This window comes from Centruroides vittatus, unplaced genomic scaffold, assembly GCF_030686945.1.
Source record: "Centruroides vittatus isolate TY-2023 unplaced genomic scaffold, ASM3068694v2 contig_926, whole genome shotgun sequence".
Classification (NCBI taxonomy): domain Eukaryota; kingdom Metazoa; phylum Arthropoda; class Arachnida; order Scorpiones; family Buthidae; genus Centruroides; species Centruroides vittatus.
The window spans coordinates 1,086,943-1,111,439 of record NW_027122612.1 but is presented as its reverse complement, the minus strand read 5'-3'; positions in this window follow the sequence as shown (position 1 = coordinate 1,111,439).

The window sequence follows — 24,497 nt, the reverse complement described above, 5'->3', positions numbered from 1 at the left end:
CGAGATCTATTATAAGAACAAAGCGGGATTAAACAGTGCATAAACTTCGATAAAGAGCAATCCTAAATAGCTCCATACTAAAATTAAGTTCAATTTCAGAGGTGACGTTAAATCGAAATTATATTTATATGTATAATTCTTATCCTCAAGAGGTATAACTTATTTTAATGAAAGTTATCTATTTAATTTAAATTTAATATATATTTTCGAAATATAACCCGGGTAGAGTTATTAATATAATTTTCTTAAGTTATCAAACACACTTGAAAATTAATAGGTTAGATCTGTGATGAATATCAAGCTTTAAAGTAATGGAAAACGCCCGAAATAATTCGTTTCCATAAAGAAAGAAAAAAAAAATTACAATAATTTAGATTAAACAGAATGCAGACATTTCTTCCTCTTTAATTTAACCTTACGAGTAAATTAAGATTTTGTTATAAAAATTTATCCAGTTCGTTAGTTATTTAACTTGGCACAAATTTCGAAAAGATTGTAAAAGTAGGCAATTCATAACCCTTTATCCATTTATAAAGTCAAAGAGACAAAATGATCGTAACACAATTACATAAACTCATCTACTTCAACGATCCCAATGGAACCATGCTTCTGTAAATGTAATGCTGTCATAAATTTTCTTTTCTCTTTAACGACCCACATATCTATACTTCTATCTATTTAATAGGTTCTAAATTTCAAATTCATATAATCAAGAGGTAAAATGTTCAAAATGTGTAATTTTTTTTAAGTTACCGTTTCGTATATTATTTAAATGTTAAGCTTGCTGCGGTTTTTTTTACGTTTAAGAGTTATATTTTATGTAGTTAATAGGTTTTCATCTGTTCATAAAATAATACGTTTCTGTGAAAATAATTTTTGTAGAATTTTATTTATTTCATATTCCGTTCATATTGGAAATTAAAGATTTTTGGAGTTGAAATGATTAGCTTTTGGTAAGATTCTCCAATCAAAATAATTAAACCAGACATTGTATTATATTCTATTGTTATTATATACATTTGTTATAAATTAAATAACTCAATATTTATAATTTATGTATTGTATAAAAAAAATTCTAGCAGCGAGTTGCTTAACTTTCCGGCAACATTTGATGGCGCCATCTGTTATAATATCTTATTAAAAAAACCCTTTTTATATTTTCAATTATTATAAAATGACAAAAAAAAACTTTATATAGAACTCATCTACCTCAAATAAATTTCAGAAAATTTTCGACAAAAACACGGGCGTTATTAAGCTTCAAAGAGGTTGAACGTTGGAAGATCGTGCCATACATACACGCACTAACATCCATACATGCAGAAAAAAAACTCGGAATTTTTTGCATTTCTCGATGTTTTAACGTCCCCCGAGTCCAAAATTGTAAAAATTTTAGGAGTCATTTCTTGACCGATCGCCATACTTTCCCTATGTTATACCTATATAACAAAGCCGGAAAGTAATTAATATAACTATACATAAATTATATTATATATCCTAATATTAAGTTTTATATTAATATAGGGGATACTATAGATTACCACCTATGGAATTTCGGGTCTTTGAGTATATATCTGAACTCAGGAGACCGAGACGAGTTCAACGATACCCTACTTTTGGACCGGAGACGAAAAATAATAAAGTTATCATACTTTTTTCCAGTGATCGCGCGATGATAGTGAGTCGCGTCGCTCTCTCCGCTAAGTCGGCCTCGCTATCGCGATCGGGAGTCGCGTCGCTTGCCGTTAAAATTGCCTTTAGTAAACGTTTCCCCCTTTTTTTACTTTGTTCAAGAACTACCGTGAATCAATAACTAGTGACGTTTAGCACATGGCGGCCTGCCGGCGGCTCCCCTCCGGGAGGTCAGTCGGGAGCACGAACAGTGGGAACGGCCGCCATGTTCGCTGCCGTAAGTAACATTAACCGAAATGGCGATCGCGCGATGATCGGAAGTCGCGTCGCTCTCTCCGCTCTCTTATCGCGTGTTAACCCTACTGGAGATGACCGTAGTCCGACGTCATGGTTTGCAGACTTTACCGCAAGATGGCAGTACTAGCAACTATGGTGTCGTCTTCGTGACAGCATTAAAAAGTATGGTAACTTAAAAAGTATGATAACTGTTTTATTTCTCGTCTCCGGTCCAAAAATAGGGTACCGTTGAACTCGTCTCGGTCCCCTGAGTTCAAATATATAATCAAAGTCCTGAAATTCCATAGATAGTAATCTATAGTACACCCTTAATATATACTTATAAATTTATATAACATAAAATAATTAATATTAATTTGTTGTAACTCAATTCAATATGCTGTAACTTATTTAATAATCCATATAATATATTTAATAAAGAAGTTAATGAATTTTCTTAATGTATATTAACCATTATTCAAAAACACTTTATAATATAAAATTTTAAGCAAAAATGTTAACGTATAACTATTAAATATTTACTTAAAAGAAGGGGAAAAAATGCAAATATTTTTTACTTTCAGATGGGGACTACAACCTTCTTCTAGATAAAGTCAGTCGGTTTTTACGTTCGCAAATTAGCCTAAGGGCACAATTTCAATTCCTAGCTAGATCAAAACTTTCTATAAAAATCTTTATTCCTTTCTTCGGGTAGATATATGCTTTATAAACTGGGATTATATTCAAACTGCTACCTGTTTTTGCTTGGAAGAAAGATTAATTTGCTCGAAAGAACTGAATAATCAACATTGCTAACAAACGTGATCATCGAACTATATATAATGCTTTGTATGATCTAACAGTATCGAAAAACGAATCGATAATAATGTTTAAGAGCAACATATTATATTATACTGGAAGAAGAAAAGAAAATATATAATAACAGGAAACATTTTTGAATTGAAATCACGTATCTTTCGGTCTAGACTGGACGTTCGTGTATAGTTAATCGGGACCTCCTTAAGCTTACCATATCTGGTCTCGACTTTAACCTATCTAATACCCTTCTCGAGATTAAGGAAGGACAGAGACAAATCGACGACAGTTGGGATTTATAGACCTACAACTTTTTCAAAAACTGCCCAATTAATAAAATTAAAGGTTAAATTTATCCATGGTAGTCAAAATGGCGGCTCGTCTCTAATTCCAGCAAACAGAAGAAGGGAAACAGTGGGGACGCACGTTCTAACCTAACCTAACCTATTCTAATAATTTGGTTGGTAATAATTACGATAATTTATTAGAATAGGTTAGGTCAGGTTAGAATGTGCGTCCCCACTGTTTCCCTTCTTCTGTTTGCTGGAATTAAAGACGAGCCGCCATTTTGACTACCATAGGTAAATTTAACCAAATTAAAATACAGAATTTTTGCCGATAAACTACATTTTGAATCCTCTCTAACTCCTTTAATCATAGAATAAAGAAATTAAATTATTATGAGAGATTTAATCGATTTATATTCTTGACAAAGTTTTCTACGCTTTATGAATAAAAGTTACAAAGATTTAATTTCGTCATTGGTTCCGTGTTTTATCAAATTTGAGACGATGACTTTCAGATATTATCAATTCAGCATAGGCGTATATATATATATATATTATGCACATAGAACTTAAATAATAATCAAAAGTAATATTAATCACAGTAACATGATTAACACCGCGTGTTATTGATATGTAACAGCAACACCCGAATATCATACTTGAATTACAATGATTATACAGCAAGGGATAGAAACAAGCTTATTTAATTAAACGCGTGAAAATATTCGATAATAAAATTGAATAAAAAAACATCAATTTATTTAAACCCAATTTCAGTATATTTTTCTTATTCTTAAATATAATTATCACCGACAAAAAAATCTATTCCAGTTTAAATTTAAATTTTATAACTTATTCCAATAACAATTTAACGATAAAATTTTTTGTAAGTCGAGTTAAAAAAACAAAAATCCATAACGATCTTCTTTTAAAAGAAAAATGTTGGCTATGAAACTGGTATTTGTGAAAATAATTATGTAAATAAGAGAAGAAATGTTTTTTTTTCTTCTTAATCTGAGTAATCCGAACTCGACAATTGAAAGACAAATCGGTAAAAAATCTTAAGAGGGGAACTGCTTCAAAAAGTTTTTATGATGGACAAATTACGTTTTTCGTTTGATAGACGTACTTCATTATGGCTTTAAGAGATAGATGTGCAACTAAGTTTTGCTTATGTCAATATTTTCCTTTCATTACAGCTTCTATACTGACTAATCAATCACCTCTCTTAGTTATCATTGGTGTGACATTAATGATCATCTTCAAACTGCCTCTTCTAAAAAGAAAGAAAGAAAAAAAAAGATTTCTTTAAAATCTTTTATTCAGACATCACCGATGAAATCTTAAATTTCTTTAATTTATCAAAAAAAAGTTTTTTTTTTCAAGAGCTTTTTTGTTTCAGCTGGAATTCACTAATTACTTTAAAGGTTTTTTTGTTAAATTGTTACGACGGAGTTTTTTTTTCTTTAATTTTTTTTGGGGTGGCGTGTATTTGATTTAGTCGAAGTGTCGGATAGACATTTTACGGTGGTATAATTTTTCAGCTTCGTATTTATAAAAAAAATTTAATGACATAAATTGACACTCGCCACAACTATTTGTCACTTGTGATTATAGCTATGAGCTCAAATTATTTTAAAAAAATTTATATATATATATAGAATTATTAATTCAGTTTACCTGCAATTTTTACGCTTTAAGCTACTGTTATTATTATTAACTTATATATTAAAAGTCAAAATATGTATGCATGTTAGATGAAGTTCGACACCGTTCAACGTATTCGCAGCAATTTGGTATGAATTTTCTTCGACATCTTAGGAAAAAAATCCAACAACGAGTTGATAACATTTGAAATTGCGTGTGTGGAGCCATCTGTTATATTTTATTTAAAAAACAAAAATGTCATTGCATTATAAAATGCCAAAATACTTAATTTTGAGGATAGGGATGGGTTTTATAAAAAATTGTAAATGCTAATAACGAGTAAAATCGTCATTAAGTCCGACCCTACGCGAGATATGACACACCACCCTCTTTATCTCCTCATCCCGTCCACCTTTATCCACCAAAATTTAATAGTATAAATCCCCCTAATACACAAATCTCACTACAAAATTTCAGAAATTTTCGACAAAAAGCGCAAGAGTTATTTAAACTTCAAAGAGGGTAAACTAAATCGTGTCCCCCCAAACACAAAAACATCCATACATACAGAAAAACCTTCCATCCCCCATTTTATTTTGCATTTCTCGAAGTTTTTAGGTCCGCTGAGTCCAAAAATGTAAAAATCTTGGAAGGTCACTTTTGACCGATCGCCATACTTTCCGTCTGTTATATATAAAAGAGGCGGAAAAGTAATATTGTGTGAGTCCTCGCCCTTCAACCACCCCTAAAGACCACTCCTCTTAACTTAACCTCCGAGAAATTTTTTGTGTTTGCAATTTTATGCTTTATTGTATCGTCCGACCATCAGTTCGTCCTACACAGCACCGAAATAATTTGATTTTGGGCTGTGATATTCCTCACAACACGTCATGATACTATAATTAAACTCGTGGGATAAAATGAATAGTAAATATTCATTAAATCCAAAATAAAACTTAATTTCTCATACATATTTATAATCAAGATAGAGACGGTGTAATCAATATTGATAGCAGGCCAACTAAATAATTTGGTAAGATGATTTATAGACCTTCTATGAGACCTATAAGAACTCTAAGAACTCTAATAAAATATTATAGAAATTAGTTTTTATTAAGATATTTTTTAAAAAATTAAGATAAAAAATGACTTTTATAAAGAGTTATACGAAAGAGGAAGGTAACAATTTTAACATTAATATAAGCTGAATATCCTGGCTATTCGCATTTCTATTTAAATTTATTTTAGAATTGTGAAATGATAACTACTCGTCATTCCTCTTTAGAGACCTGTACTCAACTCCCACTTCACTTCTGGAACAACAATGCACTCTGTTGGAACTCGCAGACAACACTTAGAGGAACAACATCGAGCGATTTCACGAATGGAAATGTCTTGTAACATTCTACAGTTAGATGAAGACGTAAGGTCCCATGGTTCGAATATTTGAAGTTTATTTGTAGAAATGGGATGTGAAAAAATCGTTTCATTTCTAACCTTTTTCGATTTTCTGATATTTTAACTTGATTATTTGTAAAAATTGACTTTAAAGCTGTTTAAATGAAACTCGTTTTTTTATCTTAACTTTCAAAATAAAATATATATCTTTGAGAAATTTATATATTCTTTAATTATATTTTTAAATAGTAAAATAATGATTGTAATATAAATTTTCTATTTGACTTAAATTATATTTTAAACACATCCCATGAATAAATATATTTTTTTCTTTTTAGTTTTTAAATTATTACGTGCAACTTTAATTAATAATTTCTAATTAATAATTAATTATTTATCTCTGTTTTCAGATTTTAATATAAAATTCACCGAGTTTATCGGATTAAATATGCATTGTTTATATTAAGTACATTAATTTGAATCAAATATTATGTGTAGTATTTGATAATTTTATAACATAATGCCATTAACACAAAATTCTTCAAAAATTATGAAGTTAAAATTTAAAATAATAGAATTTTTATAGCTTTATATCTGACTGAAACCCAATTTTAAAAAAAAAATGTTAAATTTATGCATTTCACTAGTAAAATGCGTTAATTACTTTATATTTATATAAATTAACAGGCAGAAATTATATATTTATAAGTAATTTTTTAAAATAAGTTTAATTATTGTATACACGAGGAATTTAGACTTGTTGTGGCTTACTGTTAATAGCCTTTCTACTTCATTAAATAATAATAAATTTAAAACTGTAAAGAACTAAAGTCGTATAGTTAAACGGCAGAAGGATTCTTAGGCGAAATTACAAACAACTATGAGGTTTTACAGTATAGATTTGTTTGTTTGCATTCGACAATGCGATATGCCAAGTGGATTGCCTTCCGGGAGGATTTCCTATGGGAAACTGGCCCTATTTAGGTGTTACAAACGTGAAGGAACCCGGGAAGCCTGATATGTCCAGCCTGTTGGCGAGGCACGAACCCACGACCACTCTAACAATCGCTTCTCGGCCTTTTGGGCTAAGATCAAAGTGTTTAGTAGTGTTATCCACTTGGCCACTGGGGACCCTCTTACACTATAATTCAACGTTTAAAACTGAATTTAATTCTACCGGGAATACGGCCATAGCATAACAAAAAATTGTCTTAATAATATATTTAATAGTATTTGACAGAATTTACATTATATAAAATTGATGATTATTTTATAATTTAATTTTTAAAGAGTGTTTCTATAAAATTTTTTAAAAGTTTATTGATATTTAAACTAGATTTAATTTTAATTATTATTATCTAAGGTACATTAACTGAAATTATTAAAGTACAAATTTCAAATTTTGGAAATTATTAATTCTCTTCTATGAAATTGGTGTTTATGATGATAACGGAATGGAACGGATAATAATGTAATCCCTTCTGTGATAATAATCATAAATATCAATTCCATAGAAGCTGGAAATTTCCAAAATCTGAAAAGTTGTGTCGCCTCCTCTAAACCTTCAATAATACGCTATACAAAATTTTAAATCATTTACCATAAATCTTTACCATAAAAAATAAATAAATAATCCATATTTAATTTCACTTTTCATTTGTAAATTCAAAATATTTGCATTTTTTTTTCCACCAGATATTTTAAGTTAGTTATTAATTAATTAATAATCAGAGTATTGAATTATAATTAATTAATTACCTAATACGAATATCACTCGATTAAACTAATTAACATTCTAATTGATTCATTACATAGCGACTAAGAAGTTTGTAATATTTAAGCTGCATTGCATATTTCGAATAATTTCAGATAATTATACAAACGAATTAGATTGAAAAGATTATTGTTTTATTTTCACAATAGATACATTTCTTTTATTATATTTCGCTTTTCTTTCCCTCAAAACACTAAGGAAATCACTTGGAAAGAGCGTAGCGAGTGCGATTTCGATCCAGACTCTCCAGATTTAAAAACAACACTGGACGGAAGTACAGAGACAATACATACACTTATAGAAACTGCCTCGTTTACACTGATCAAATCTATTGAGAGCCAAGCTTAATCGAAATGAGTAAAATTGAAATTGAATATCTAATCCATAATAAACAAATATCCACTATGGACTTCCTGTTTAAAATAAATTACAATTCAAGGTAATGTATTACTTGAAAAATGATGCAGGATTTTAAATGATTTTTTAAAATATTGATGTCAGGAGCGAATTATAGGTTTCGATATCCAGAACGATCGAGTTACTTTGATGTTTTTCTTTTTTAGTGGAAAAAATTATCATCAAACAGGAAGAGACTAGATTATACGAAGAGTTTAGTTAAGATGATGCTGAACGTTTAAAGTATGTAGTTTCTTTAAATGTTAAAAGTCTTTGAATAAAACTAATTTGTTAAAGCTTTCAAAAATGTTTATTCCAGATTTTGGCTGTCAGAATTACAATATCACTGAGGCTAGCAAATCTATGCACTAAAATCATATAAATAGCTATGTTATAACTTATAACTTAGGTATATGATTCTTATTGCCTTAAATATTATACTGCTAAAAAGAATTTAATGTCTAAATGATTTGATACATCGCCTTTATAAATCATTATTTAGACATGTGAATTTAGAATAAACTATTTAAATTTTTAGCACATTTTTGAGTAAAAAAACTGTTTAATTCAATTTCATATCCTACTTTAAGTTTATAACATTAAATTCTGAAAGAATGTTTAGAATAATGTCACTTGTGATGGTGTAACTAACATTTAGATCCCCTATTACCTGTGTTTTCATAGTAGAAGTTAATTAAATTGTATTTATATCAACACGGTGATTGACATCCAATCCAATAACTTCTGTATAACAACTCATTTCTTAATTATACACTATTTGCCTTTTTTACTCTGTCCTACTTGTTACTGTGATACTCTGTCTTAGCTGTCACTTGATTGTTCAAATTATTTAACGTTGACAATGGAAAGAATTCATGATCAGTCGCATTTTATCGATTAACTTTCAATGGAAAAATTTAAAAACTTCAATCATTTTTATTAAATTTTTTAGTCTGAGATGAAATATCTAATTCGCAACAAATTATAAACTTTGGCAAATCAGAATGGTTCTCGAGTTAAAAGGAAATTTAATCGAGTCTAGACATTCAAATGGACCAATTAAATTACCTCAAACAAATTTTCGGTTTGTCAAAGCTTAAAGTAGAACTATTTCGTTTCTCTGCTGAAAAGCCTTAGAATTTAATAAACATACGTAAAACAAATAGTAAGAGGTAAATTTTAGAAAATAAAACAGGAAAAGTCTTTATTTTTTAATAAGCTACTGATTTACACTTCGAAAACGATTCTTTTGTATGCAGAGCGTAATAAATTCCACAATCATACACTTATATAAACAACTGAGTATTTGTTTATCTTCAGAAAAAGCTCAAGATAAAGGATAATGTCTTAAAAGTTAAATTAGTTTCCTTACCGTATTTTTGCGCAGATTATTCGTTGTGGCATCTCATCCGAAAGTTTAAAATATTGCTAGAATTGTAATAAGACTTTCCCATCAGTGTACTGTATGCCTTGTACTTTCAAAGTGGCATTTCAAACATGACACTTATCCGATATATTTTTAAAAAGTATCATCTCAAACTAACAAATTACGAAGTCGACAGATAAGCTGCATCATTCCATAACCCATACTTAATATCAAATTGTTCTATTTTACGTATAATCCGCAGGTTATTTACATGACTATAGGTAGAAAGCTTAAAGCAAAAAGCAACTAGAATTGTACCAACGCTATTTATTACAATAAGTCTATCAATGTAGAATATTCTTACATTTTATATTCTATAATTCATACTTATTATGTAAATTATCCATATTATTTTCAGTAAACTGTATAATAAGTACTGTTATTTATAAGTGAAAATGCTGAAACATAAAATGAAGAAACAACGATGTCAAGTCTTTTTTATAGAAAAAGTGATAATCTATTAATGATTTTTAGTAGAAATTCATGTTAAATTATGAGAAGGAATTTCATATTACACGATGTTATGATTAATACTAAAAATAATTCATAAAAATTTTCTGTAATATGAAACAATGATGCTATCTTATGAGAAGAAATCGAGATAAAATTTAGACTTAAAAATAAAACTTAATACGTATTTTATTAAACAAATCTACATAAAAAATAGATATGAATTCTTAAATAAGTAATAAGCATCTACTGTAATTTTAAAATAATTACGAGTTCAAATCGATTAATTTTATTCATAATTTAATTACTTCTAATAGGATATTAACAATCTTCATTAATTACGTAGAATACATTTCTTATAATTTCAACAATGTAATTATAATTTTTATTATTAAAATGTTCTTTAAACTCTGTTTTTAACAATATTCTATTAATATTTTAATGTCGTTTGGCTGCAATTTGAAAAAAATTGTAAACCTATAAATTCCCACTGTTGTCTGTCCGTCCGTCCGTCCGTCGTCCGTCTTTACTTCATCTCAAGAAACGAGTTAGATGGATGAAAGACGAACGATGACCAATAACGACTCTCCTGTTAAGCGTTAACTTCTTTCTTTTATATATAATATTCCTTATTATATATAGAAGTAATTTATAATAGAAAATCAAACTAAGCATTAAAAATCTTACAATAATTATTTAAATGATAATAAAGTACAGTACATCATACTTTTCCTGTTTACATTAGAATCGAAAATTTAAAATCCTGATAATTTTTGTCATTTTATAGAAATATAAATTTTATATAATTATGTTTTAGTTTTAAAAAAACACAAAAAAAATTTAATTTAAAATATTTCATAATTAATAGTTGGTACTTACTTTATACTTAATTTGAGAACATATATGAAAACTAAGCATTATGTACATTAATATGTAATTATAAATAAAGCAACATATAATAATTTTGAGAAACAATAACTAAATGTTTGTATAATTTATAATTTTTAACAATTATATAATACATAGTAATAATAACTAAATATATATATATATGTAGTTAATGATTACTCATTTACTTAATTACACTTTAGTTAATTATTAAATTAAATAAGTAAATAATAATAATAATAATTAATAACAATATTATTCGTACAGTAATTAAAACTTTAGATATAATTACAACAGTATATTAAAGTAATAAGCATAATGTTTAATTACTGTGAAAAATTTTCAAGAGATAATGTTAAGAAAACAATTCTCTGTCAAATATACGAGAAAAGAATATAAAAATATACTATTTTAACACTGATTATTTGATTCCTTACGACTGAAAATTATAAAAATATATCCTAATTGTAGAAAACCGCGCTATTATCTTTTTTATTTACTCTTCTAAAATGACTATGAACTAATGACTTGCTGCATTTTATTTATTTTGGTATGCATTTCGTGTTTATTTTCACTTATCAGTCATTCAATTTTATTTTCTAAAGTAGCCTATCTAAAACATTAACCAAACATTTTATAAAGCATTGTAAACACCGTAAATTGATGCCTTACTTCACCTCGTGGCCACTAAGAGAGCCTTTCTATCAAGTCCCTCGTGGGTTTAGCCAGACCCACAATAGGAATGGTTGGTGAGGGACGGAACTCGACATAACGAAAGGAATCACCCCAAAATATTTCTGGAGTTTTATAGCCTTCCTATTCCGATCCTGAGTCTCCCAGAGTGATAGGCTGATGCCTTAACCACTTGGCCATCCGATCCTCTTCAAGTATTCATTAGAAGACCACTTGGTTTTCACAATTAATTTAAAAAATGACTTTTCTAGCATGTTCTAAGTCTGTCGCAAAATGTAGAAAAGGATTCAGTCTGCATACAATATATTAATTTTAAATATCATAATCTATGTAGTGTTATACGTTACATATATTAAATAAAAACCAAGCATTTTCTTCTGTTCAATAACACAATTATATTTTATGGTATTAAAAATTTTAAACAAGTTTTACTTTTGTTAAAATTTATTATATGAAAGTAGAATGTATTGTATACAATAAACAAGTTAAGGGAGTGAGTAGAAATAAAGTAAACATTTTATTAAAAAGGATTAATATTGAATAAAATTTAGCAAGAGAGTTAATGTTATAAAGATGTTATGTGGTCCATGAAGCTTTTCATCTAGTTAAGTTACAAGAGTTGAAATTGATCGAGAAGAGATGAAGAGAGCTGTCTAATCAGTTAAGATGAAAGAATGAAGCCAAGAGAGTTACTAACAAGTTACGATAGACAAACGACCAGTGTCAGTGATTATTATTAAAGTACATGAATTATTTTATTGAAAAAAATTGTATATTTAATATTTCTTCAATTTTTATTTTAAAAAAAGTAGTTTTTTTTAAATGTAACTAATTTGCAAACGTTTTTAACAAGCGTAACTTTAATTATTGTAATAACTTTCTTAAAAGGATGAATAAAAAATGTTAGAAAAATGAAACTATTAAGGATATGATGCAACAAAAACTATAGGATATTAATAATTGAATTTCAGATGACAAAAATAAAATTGCAGTTTTAAAGGAAAAAAACCGAAGTTTTTTACAAAGTAAAACTAATTTTTCTGTAAAAATATTCACTGTAATTAGTATTTTTATTATCAAATAGTCCTATTGTTAATGAAGAAGAACGTCTCCAAAATACAGATCCACAATTAGTCGAAAATTCAAAACGTAATCAAATAGTAAAAACTGCAAAATGATTTATGTTTAATTAATGATTTTTAAATATATTTTATACTTTTTATTGCTCAATTTAAAATTATATGAAATTATAATCACTTATGATAATTTATAATTAAATTGATGGATGATACATTCAATTTGGCGAAGTTAAAATGCATGAAATGTAAATATTATAATGAAAATTTTAATATTAATATCGTAAATTTTTGTAAAAGAAATAAATAAGATATAAAGTAAACATTATTTACAATTATTTTTGTTATAGAGAGAAATTTAATTTTAAATAATTAATTGTCTTTTTATGTCATTTCACACTAAATCTAATTCAGATAATTGAAGACATAATCTAATATTGAAACTAGTCCTTTGCCTAAATCAAATAAATAAAACAGAAATAAATTTACATGAAGTGAAAATATCTTCACACGTTCAAAACACCATTCCGTGTACACTAAATCATGTACACAGACTCATTTTCCGTATTGTTGTTGTTTTTTAATCCTGTATGAAAACACATTGTCAAATACACTGGATAATTATTTTTTTTAAATTTTGAAAATAATAGAAACATACGCACAAGTTTCTATTGCAAATTTTGTGTGACGTACTATATTTTGTGTCGCAATAATTTGCGACACAAAATATAGTACGTCAGATAAAAATGAGATGATTTAGGGGGACATCTGATGCACGTAAAGAAATTTTTGTTAATACAATAGTTTTTAACATGTGAAAATCAAGTTCGTTGTTTTTAATGGAAACACAATAATTTTATCCTTATGGAAATGTTGCACATGCTGTGTCGATTAGACGATTAGTTCATTATTAAAATTAAATCAAACACAATGCTCTGGAAACCAGGAATTCTTGCAATGTGCAGTCGCATTACTGTAAGTGATTTTCTTTAAGAGTGTGTTCACATATACATCACAACACTTGTGCACGCTGCATTTGTGTTTTTATCTTATTTATGTATTTAAGTTTATGTAGCAGCAACAGTTAAAACGTTATCGGAGGTGAAAAAATTAAGTAATTCATTCTGTACTGTATATATATAGCTAGAATCTTAGAATTGGGAATCTTTCTTCAGTTTAAGATTCTTATAGTACGTATGTAAAATTAGTGAACTTAAGTTAATATACTTTTACTATTACTGATAAAATTAAACTTTGAACTATTAGAGGATTCAAATTAATAAATTATAATTTATTATAAACAAAGAGATAGAAAGATTGCAAAGGAATCCATTATTATACCATCCTCAATTACTGGTTTATCATAAATTATAACGTTGTTATTATTTTATCAAAATATATCACATTTACTATGATTTTATCATTATTTATATACAGTATTTAATTGTTTAAAAAAATATAAATAACGTAAAAATTTTATTATTACAGAAGTCATCATAATGGAATATTGTGATTGTAGAGATGTTTAGAAATTTCTTTGAAATAAATGAAAATAATTTATAAAATATTCAGAAATTATAGAGTTTGAATCAATTTTCTACGAGTAATGAATTTAACGTCCTATTGTTTTATAAGGTGATAAATTGTCAAGTATCCGTAAGTAAACCAATAAGAAACGTTATTAGTTTGCTTATTGACCTTATACACTTATTCACGCCAATATATTTCGACTAAAATAATTTTCGTACTGCCAAATAGATAAGTTAAGTAGATCATTCACTAATAATTTATTTTTAAAAGATATATACGCAATAATAATTAAAATTTTTCTTAAACGAATAATCAGTTTCTCAGTTTATAGGAAAGTAATCTTTTCGTAAGAGGTTATTTACAAACTTAGATGTTCCATTTACTTTATTCTTACTTACTCTGTTACAAATGTTAATTACAAGCCATAAACACAATCCTATGCTCTCTTGTCTTGACATAAACTCTTCTAACTCACGTGATATTCAGTCATTAGAATGCTTACATTGCTAAAATTACTATAGTTTGGTTAAAATGGTACTTTACCTTTTGTACTTACAATTTCCAATGAAATTAAAGAAGAAAAATATTATAATGAAACCGTTACATATTATTTTCACAGCTAGTTTTTTAAAGTATTTATCGTGTTTGCATTATTTTCTGTTGACTGACTTCTAAATTATAAAGTAATGTTGCAATGATAATTAAAGAGAAAAATAATTTAAATTTATTATTATTATTTTTTAAAAAATTTGATAAAAGATTAAAATGATATTAATAAATCATATTAATAAGCATAGTTATTTTTTAAAGGCTAGAATGTTTATGCATTTACAGTATATAACAAATTCTGAAGAAACTTCACGATTTAATTAATAATAATTAATTTACGAATATAAATAAATGAATTATTTTAAATTAAGGTTTGAATCTATTAAATTGTAAACTGTAAATTTAAAAGTTTGAAAAAGTAATAAGCTTCTATTGGGCTGCAATTTAAAAAAAAATGTAGACCTAAGTTTCCATTATTGTCCGTCCGTCTGTTATTCCTTATTCTCGAGAATGGAGTTAGATAGATAAAAGACGAGACCAGATATGGAAACATTAAAACATTAGGGTCAGGAGACCCTGATTAATTATATATAAACTTCTGATGTGAACGGAAAGTCACGTTATTTTAACTCAAAACTTATCCCGTGAAAGCAGTTAATAGACGACCGGCACGACTCCGTTGCTAACGAAAAAGTATGATGTACAGTGGCAAGACATTATAATACTAATTTGAAGTGGAGAGCATATACAGTAAGACCCCGCTTAACGCTGAATTGATATAACGCTGTCTGCTCGAAGCCTAAAAAAGCGCTGATTCAAGTTATCGCGGCATATCATTGATTACTCCCGAACACAAACCAATCAGCAAAAGTCGGTAATTCGTCGTAGCGCTGTACTTTCCTTAAATCTGTTTGTTTGGTGCAATTTTGGAAAAAAATATATATATAACATTATGGATGCCATAGGCAATATCGACTTCGCTTGGCAAGAATTAATTGATAAATGCATAAACGAAGTGTGGAAGAACTTAATGGCTGAAGGTATCCAAGAATTCTCAACGAGAAGAGCCTAATCGATACAGCAAGACTAGGAGATGTAGACGAGCAGGATATTGAAGAGTTACTGCAGGTTTCTGGCGAGAGCCTTACCAACGACGACCTTCAAGAACTGGCAGAACAAGGAATTCGTGTAGAACTGGAAAATAGAGATTCTGAAAACGAAAAACCCCAAAAATTTCTCCACAGATTTCCTTAGTAAATGTTTGGTAACGACGAATTTCAGAAAAACCAGGACTTCATCACAAAAAATGAACTTTACATTTCTGTGTGCATATGTTTATGTGGGTTAATGTTACCTTAGGATCCAAAATGGCGACCAGGAAAATTTTTCCCTACTTCGGAGACTGCGACGGGGAAAAAATTTTTCCCTAGAGTCGCGACGTCGACGACGTGGGGAATTTTTCCCCGTTCGGTTTCTACCCTGCGTTCGACGTTGCCGAGTATCCTGTAACCTCGAAACGGAGACGGTAGTGTGTAAATTTGCGACGGTAGAGGGAGCCTTTTCGTGACGTCGTGCAAGAGTAAAATCGGTGGGAAATTCGTAGGTGTGTTACGAACGAATATGCAAATGCATGATCTGCGACGTCATTTCTGGGCAATTTTATGCAAATCGACTAGTTTCCAGTTGGAATCGTTTACTGCTGTGTTGCGACGAATTGCGTATTGGATTAATTGCTGTGTTTTTTTTTCGTAACGATATTTCATTCGCACAAAAATTGCTATCGTTGAATATTTATTATTATTATTTCCTCCAGTATTAATGAGTACTGTTATTTCTTTTATAACAATTTAATCCTAAAAGTTAGAGAACCAAGTAATCAGAAATTAAGGAAAAAACGTGTTTTTTCCCTATCCTTACCTCCCCTCGTTTAGTTTATTGCCAATTGTTCGATAATGACTAGTTTTGCCGATTTGAGTTGCAACGACGAATTTTGGTCGAGATGCACTTTCCGTGATTTTTACAAGTTGATGGAAGACGACTTTTCGGAGCTAGGTTTGCCTCCCCGTATCGATAACGCATCGAATTTTGCTGTAAAATTAGCATACAGCCGACCGAGTTCGTTTGCATTCATTGCGATGAAGATAAGAATTGCTTCATATGTCAGGTGAACGACAGATCAAAAAACACTGTGAATCGGATCGTTTATAAATACGTGAATTCCGGCAGTACGATAATAACGGACGAATGGAAAGGATATATGCATATTGACGACATAGAAGGAGTAGTGGTCGAACATAGAACTGTCAACGATTCGAAAAATTTCGTCGACCCCCAAACAGGAGATCATACTCAGAATATCGAACAATCGAAAAGTGAGTAAAAAACTCCTCTTTTTGTTGTTTTTTATTGTTTATTTCGGTGAAAAAATCCGCGGAGTCTGCAGAGAAATTCAAGATGGCGGCCAGAACCGCGGCCATCTTGAATGGAGGGAAAAATTTTTCCCCGTCGCAGTCTCCAACGTAGGGAAAAATTTCCCTGGTCGCCATTTTGGATCCTAAGGTAACATTAACCTTTATGTGTTATTTAACATACATTATTATGCAAATTAATATAAAAATAACTTAAAATTATAGTAAAATTTGTTTATTTTTTTGGTCGCGTGTTTCCCCTTTTCCTATTTACTCTATGTTAAAATGACATTGTTTAACGCTGTTTCGTTTAGCGCTTTTCCGTCTAGGAACCCCAGCGTTAAGCGGGGTGTTACTGTATTTTAAATGAAATATATTAAAATATGATAAATAATTGCTTCTTAGATATATAAATTTATTGTTTGTATTATCTTATAATGTTTAATATAAAAATCTTTTATTAAAAACTTCTTTTTCTAGATTTCGTAACTATAAATGAAGTATATTTAAACTATTTATTCATATAGACATTTAGACATTAATTGTAAACAGTAAAAACATCCAAATTCCTCGCAATATAAAGCTCAAATTATTGGAATTTTTTTCTATTAATTTTACTAATTAAATCTAAAAGAACTATTGCAATTAAAATTAAATAGTTATAATATAATAGAACATAATGATGATAATACATATATACACTTTTTTCCCACTTTAAGAGGATATACGATTTACAGAACTTCGCTTTGTAAAAAAATAAAGCGAAACTTGTACCGTAATTTTGATTTATAAATCTCTTACTCCTCTTTAAAAATATCTAATGAACAAATATTTCAAAGTCGAATAATCCTTCGAATTTTCAATACTTTTTATCGCGGATGGTCGAATGGCCGAGACAGATAAAACCTGCCGTTCTGAAGAATCCGGATTCGATTTCGGATCGATACGTAGAAACGTGTCACTTGACCAGACGACTCGTAGCATGTTTCTAAGGTTCAGATTTACTACTTCTTAGAGTTAAAGAATAAATTTATAAATTTTCAAGCCTTTAATCTTTACAGCTTTTAAAACATAAATTTTTTCGCAGTTTCAATTGCTACAATATACAAGGTGACTCATTTGAGTTGTCATAAAATCAAATGTTAGGTACTGAACAGTACATAACACTTGAAAATTTTGAAATAAATAATGCTTTTTTAATGTTACTTATTCGAAAGGAATTCGAAAAATCACTAGAAAAATAAGAATCAAAAAAGCAGAGTTAGATTAAATAAATAATATTGTAATGTTCATTATTCAATACTTTTCTGTTTAATTTTCAAACTGAAGTATTTAGATTGACTGATTTTACTCTCCGTAATGATTGAAAGAGTTTCATTACACAAACGTTTTATTTACATTTAAATTTATTTAAATGTAAATAAAACGTAATGCTATCTCGTTTAAAAACTGTAATAATAAGATATCTTCAGCTAACTATTTTAAGAACATCAACTCAAAGTTAGAGTTACGTTAGGTTTTAACCTGTTACCAGCAATTAGCAAGAAAGATGCTAATTCTTCTACACAATGCGGTCTCAACGAATATTATTTCTATATTAGGGCCAGTGATTTATGTTTGTATACTCTTGTGTATATGAACTTCATGTAAAAACTTATCAGTAGCGTGAATTCAGCAGGCCCTTCGTTTTTTACATTAATCCCGATATTTTATTCGATGTGTATCTATTGAGACCATACAATCATCCCATATATAGCCTATGGCATTTTCATAGAGGCAGTTCTATAGTTTTATGAATATTTTTAATGATCGCAAACCTTCCAAGTGCCATATTTTATCTTTTTGAATGCATAGAAGTATAGCAAACAGTAGATATTATTATCAATAAGATGTCTAGAAGATCTCATAAATAAACATGATATATTGCTACAAGGCATTATTACTTTTAGAGGTTATTACATATTGTATGGATTCATATTTGCAATTTTCTTCATGCATAAATTGTCATATTTCTCTTTCTTATTATTGTTATTGTTCAAATAATAACTACTCTTTTAAAAATTATTTCAGCACGTAGTTCACTATTTTTATGCATTGATTTTTCATAAATCTTTTAAATATTTTTTCTTAATTTACATTTAATAGTTATTTATATTGAATCTGAGATGAAGTTTTGTATTCATTCATTGAAAACATTACGGTGATAATAAAGATGTTGAAGATATAACTAGTATACTTTTATCTATTGGATAATAAATTTTTCAATTGAATGAGTTAAAGAATAATACTTGAGCATTCATTAATTTGAGGAATGACTAACAAATGAATACTAAATGTACATTGATATATTTTAATTCTATTACTTTACTATTGTTTAAACTATTATTCTTAAAAAATTCTAAAATATAATAACGGTATCATATTGTCAAATAATTTTAAAGCAATAATTAAAATTGTATAGGAAAATCGATTGAATTGCCTTGCGATAAAATTGAATTCAGTAAAAAACACAGTGCTCCATAAGTGCATTTGAAACTGAATTCGAACTGTTCACTTGCTGAAATAATTCGGTAAAACCGCTCGTTTTAGGTTGTTTTAATGTTTAAAATAGAAGTAATAGAAATTCAATTATTAGTATACAACTACTGTACATTAGTCATTTTTCTTATTCCATTAATATACGATAAAATTGTATGATGTATGTAATGTATAATAGATGTGATGCAAATTGAAGAAGTACAGGTTTTATACAGATGTAATTTTCTACGATGCGTTGGCATTGCTCTATCCCATAAGCTAGATTTATTGTACTGATTCAAACGTGTTCTCATTTTAATATTAAAAATTATATAAATACATTCAAACGAAAATCTTATTTTCTATAAAATTCCATAAAAATTCAGTAGGCTACAATTGACATTGAAGTATTTGTTAAATTTTAATGATTTTTGTAAACAGTTTTCAAGTTAAATGTTTACGAAATTTAGTCTACAAAACTCTAATGAAGTAATTACATTTATGTGAAGGTAATTTATTGACGGTACTAGATGAATTCAATCCAATTACCTCCCCGTTCCATTAGAACGAAATTAGTGTCAAAAGATCTAGAGATTTATTAGTGCTCTTAGTAAAAAAATTGGTTTCTTTTTCTACTTATATCTTATCAATCACGTATTACTGAAGTGGTATTTAACACAAATGCACTAAAGTTCCTTCCAAAGTACAAAATTACCAAAAAGCAGTTGGCGATTTTAATAGAGAGGAAAAATAGAGAGATATTAATAGAACCATAAGTATTTCTATATCGTATATAATACAAGTCATAAACTCATGATACAATAAACCAAAAAATTGATTAATTAATATGAAACCATATTTATTATTACCATTTCCTAAATTTTCCTCTTATTGGATTATTATGAAGTAGTAACCTACAGATTGTCCGTTTATCATCCAATAAAATAATCAATTCTTTCAGTTGGAGCTTATAACATACATATAACATATTACGTACTAAAGTTATTATTTATTTTATTTGCTTGCAGTTATTGTCTACCCTATATAATAAGATATTCAATTCAGAGTCGGAATGAAAAAGGACGAATGTTCAAATTCAATTTTCGATGGCAGCAAAATATTTCATTTTTGCTACTTTTCTGAATGAAAACATTTGAAGCATCCTCGAAAAAAGATCAGAAATAAAATTATAAGCTAAAATACTATTAAATTAAACTTTCAGTTTTTTATCATAATAAATCTAATTTGTGATACTAATGTGATGCAAGGAAACTTCTTTGTCACCAAATATACTTTTCATAATAATAAAGTATTTTTGGCTAATTCTAAAACTGAAAATATTGTTTTACCTTACAAAGACATTTATTTAATTTTAATATTTTCAATGCAAACGATAAAAATTAGTAAAAAAATTTGTTTATTTTTTATCAAATAATTTGATAGCATGAAACATTTTGTATTGTTTTAATGAAACGTAATTTTATAACACTGCAGGGACTAAAACGGCCTTTTTTCCATATCCAATGTGTGTCAGTCAGTATCACCATATGATGAGGGACGAGGAACATGTGGAACTCATTTTCGGGCTCTGTCTCAGTCCGTCATGTGCTCACTCATAAAAGACTCCTGTAGTTTCTAAATAGAATTTGAAGCAGGATTCCTAGAGATATTTATTGCCAAGGCCATCAGACCGTCCAATGAAAACATATATGTTGGATTATAAAAACCAGCATTCAATTTTATTTATTATTTCATTAGTGGCTGAGTAGACAAAATCACTAAATATTGGTAGTTAGTTGATTGTAGATTCACCAACAGGCTGGCCACGTGCAATTTTCTGGGTTTTGTTCACGTGTCTAATTTAAATAGGAACCAGTTTCCCATTGAAAGTCTTTTCGGGAGACATCAACCCTTCGCAGGTTACTCAAGTGTTGAGTTGTCTTATTCCATCAATCTAATCTAATTTTACTTATTTATAAAATATCTAAAACTAGTTTAATATTTAAAATATTTGTATCGTATATTTTTATTTTTCTTATAAATTATTAATTTTTAGTTCTTTCAAGCACTTTTTTACTTCTATTATTTTTAAAAACGATTTTTAAAAATTTTCTCTTGAATCTAATGTAATATTTTAAAATATATGAATTATATATTATATCTTCGTATATTTTATTTTATTTCAATTAAGAATTTCAAGTTGTAATGAATATTTTTGCTAGATTGATCGATATAACATAAAGATAGACCGACGAAAATATATGAAATTCGGCACTTCTGATATGTAAAAGTATTTTTATTCAGTTTATTATAAAAATGTGTATTCGATATTTGAGACTAAACTTTAACACTTAACATAAAATAAAATATATAAAGCATTCATATTTTTATGAAATAAATGCTTATATTTTGTTTTGCATAATTTGTCGAAACCATAACTGTTGAAAGATATATTAAAAATATACGTGTTTAAATAAAGTTGGCAAAAATTCAAAATATGTTTATATTATAAAAGAGCTTCTTGTCTCGAAAGTTGTTGAAACTAATATCTCAATACTATAGTAGAGATAACAGAGACTTATCACACTGCTAACGGTGACATTAAAATGACACTTCTATCATCGGAATGCAACTTTATTTCCGGTATACATTTCGGTACACAAGACTCTCATCAGCCATACATAAAACTATATACATATCCACAACAATAAATATAATTATATACAATTGAAATGACTCAAAAAGTTTAAGACTCCATTAGAAAAGAAAATTTCTGGAAACAACTGGCTAGTTTTGAGAAATTTTCTTTTATGTGTTCCACTACATAAATAGGAATGAAAAGTGGTGGTCACACTACAGCAGAGGGACCAGTGTGTAGCATGGCATCGAAATGGGGGAGTGTTAGTCGTGTCCAGAGAGAATTTCAGCCAATTTACCATGTCCGTCACATTAGGACATTGTGAAATGTTATCGGAATTTCCTGCAAGTGAGTGTAACTTTGCCTCTCATCAGAGGAAGACTGCATAAGAGGACAAAACATATGCCATGATTCAGAATCTAAAGAAATCGCTGTGCCATTTGTCAATAGAATATGACATTCCATACTGCAGGTATCAGAGGATTGTGCGTCGGTATTTTAAAATGTTTCCTTCTGAATGCAGTGACTGCAAGCATTGTAGCAGCGTGATTACGCATCCGCCCGGTATGAACTATGCACCGATTAACGTGGCGGCCACGATGAGAGTTGAGTTTCTATTAAGCAGCAACTGACAACCTCCGAACCATGTACAGTTCATTGACAGTAAATACAGATTTTGAAATCAGCATCTATTGAATCCACTAATATTTTTATAAACTATATATTTAAACCATTAAATTCACACATATAAAAGATTTACTATAAAATAATCAATTTTATAAAGATTAAATTCAAATATTGCAATTGATCAGCTAAATTTTTGCTTTTTCGGTTTGTTACAATAAGTTCATTCCTCAATGGACGGCAATTTTAATTTAATCAAATGAAAGTAACACGGTAAACATGGAGATTATTACAACGTGATGCTCAGATAAAATAATCAAGCAATGGTACCATTTCTTGCCTGGAAGATTTTGGCCACACTACCAGGAAAAAGCCGATTGGGGCACTCCTGAACGACAAGGTGGAAAGGGTAATCGGGAAATTTCCAGAGGCGCCGGTAGGATTGGTCTTTTAACATTCATGGGAAGAATATAAAAAGCGCCGGTCGCCGGTCTGTATATTTCCCACACTGCTTAAAAAATTTCCATCTGTCCATGCTGAACGATATGCTGCATCCTAAGGAAAAATCCACAATCAGACAGATAATGACGAACGGAAGATATTTACGTTTTCTACAACAGATTAAGATCACTACTAAAATAAATATATTTAATAGTAGGGTCCTGGATTAGGCACTTATAATTATCGTTGTTCCGTCTTTCTCACCGTGTCTTCATTTACTGATTTAAGGATTATCCGAAACCTCTGTACCCTCTGATAAAATTCTTCCCAACGTTTTTCTGGGCCCGTTATGCAGATTTTAAAACAGGCAAAGAGACGATACTTACCTTAATAATTTAACCAAACAACTATTAAACGGCTAGCCGTTTTTAAATATTCAAATTCCGTAACGAATTTTTTCAACCTTTCCATTGGCTAACTTAAATCGTCGTGCAAACTAAGCGTGCCAATTGGGATAGGATGACTTGAGAGAATATGGTGTATCTATTAGAGAACAATAGTAACGTGAAAGCTTCCAGGCCTTCTTTTTTTGACCCAGGCCCTGGAATCATGCCATTAGTTTTCCAAAAAATGATTTCGGATTTTAGTCTTGTTATGGAACGATTTTTTAAAATTTGATTTATTGGGAAGGATGGTAACGAGATTATTTTCTCGTACTCCCCAAGGCTCGCCCACCTCCGAATGATAAATAGACGATAATTATCGATGTGATCAGTAAAGTTCTGATTAATTTACCTCTACCAGTAAGTCTGATTCGTAATGGAGTTGGCTACAATGGATGAAAGATGGTAATTCAATAAGCATTAAAAAATAATTAAGATTACGATTTAATTCAAAACCGAATTCTTGCGGTTTAATGAAATCTTTACTATGAAACCATTTAATCAGTTGATGTAATAATCAAGTTACAGATTTTCTTAACAAAAGCACATATTAGCAAATGTACAAATATTAATGTGTAAATTATAATA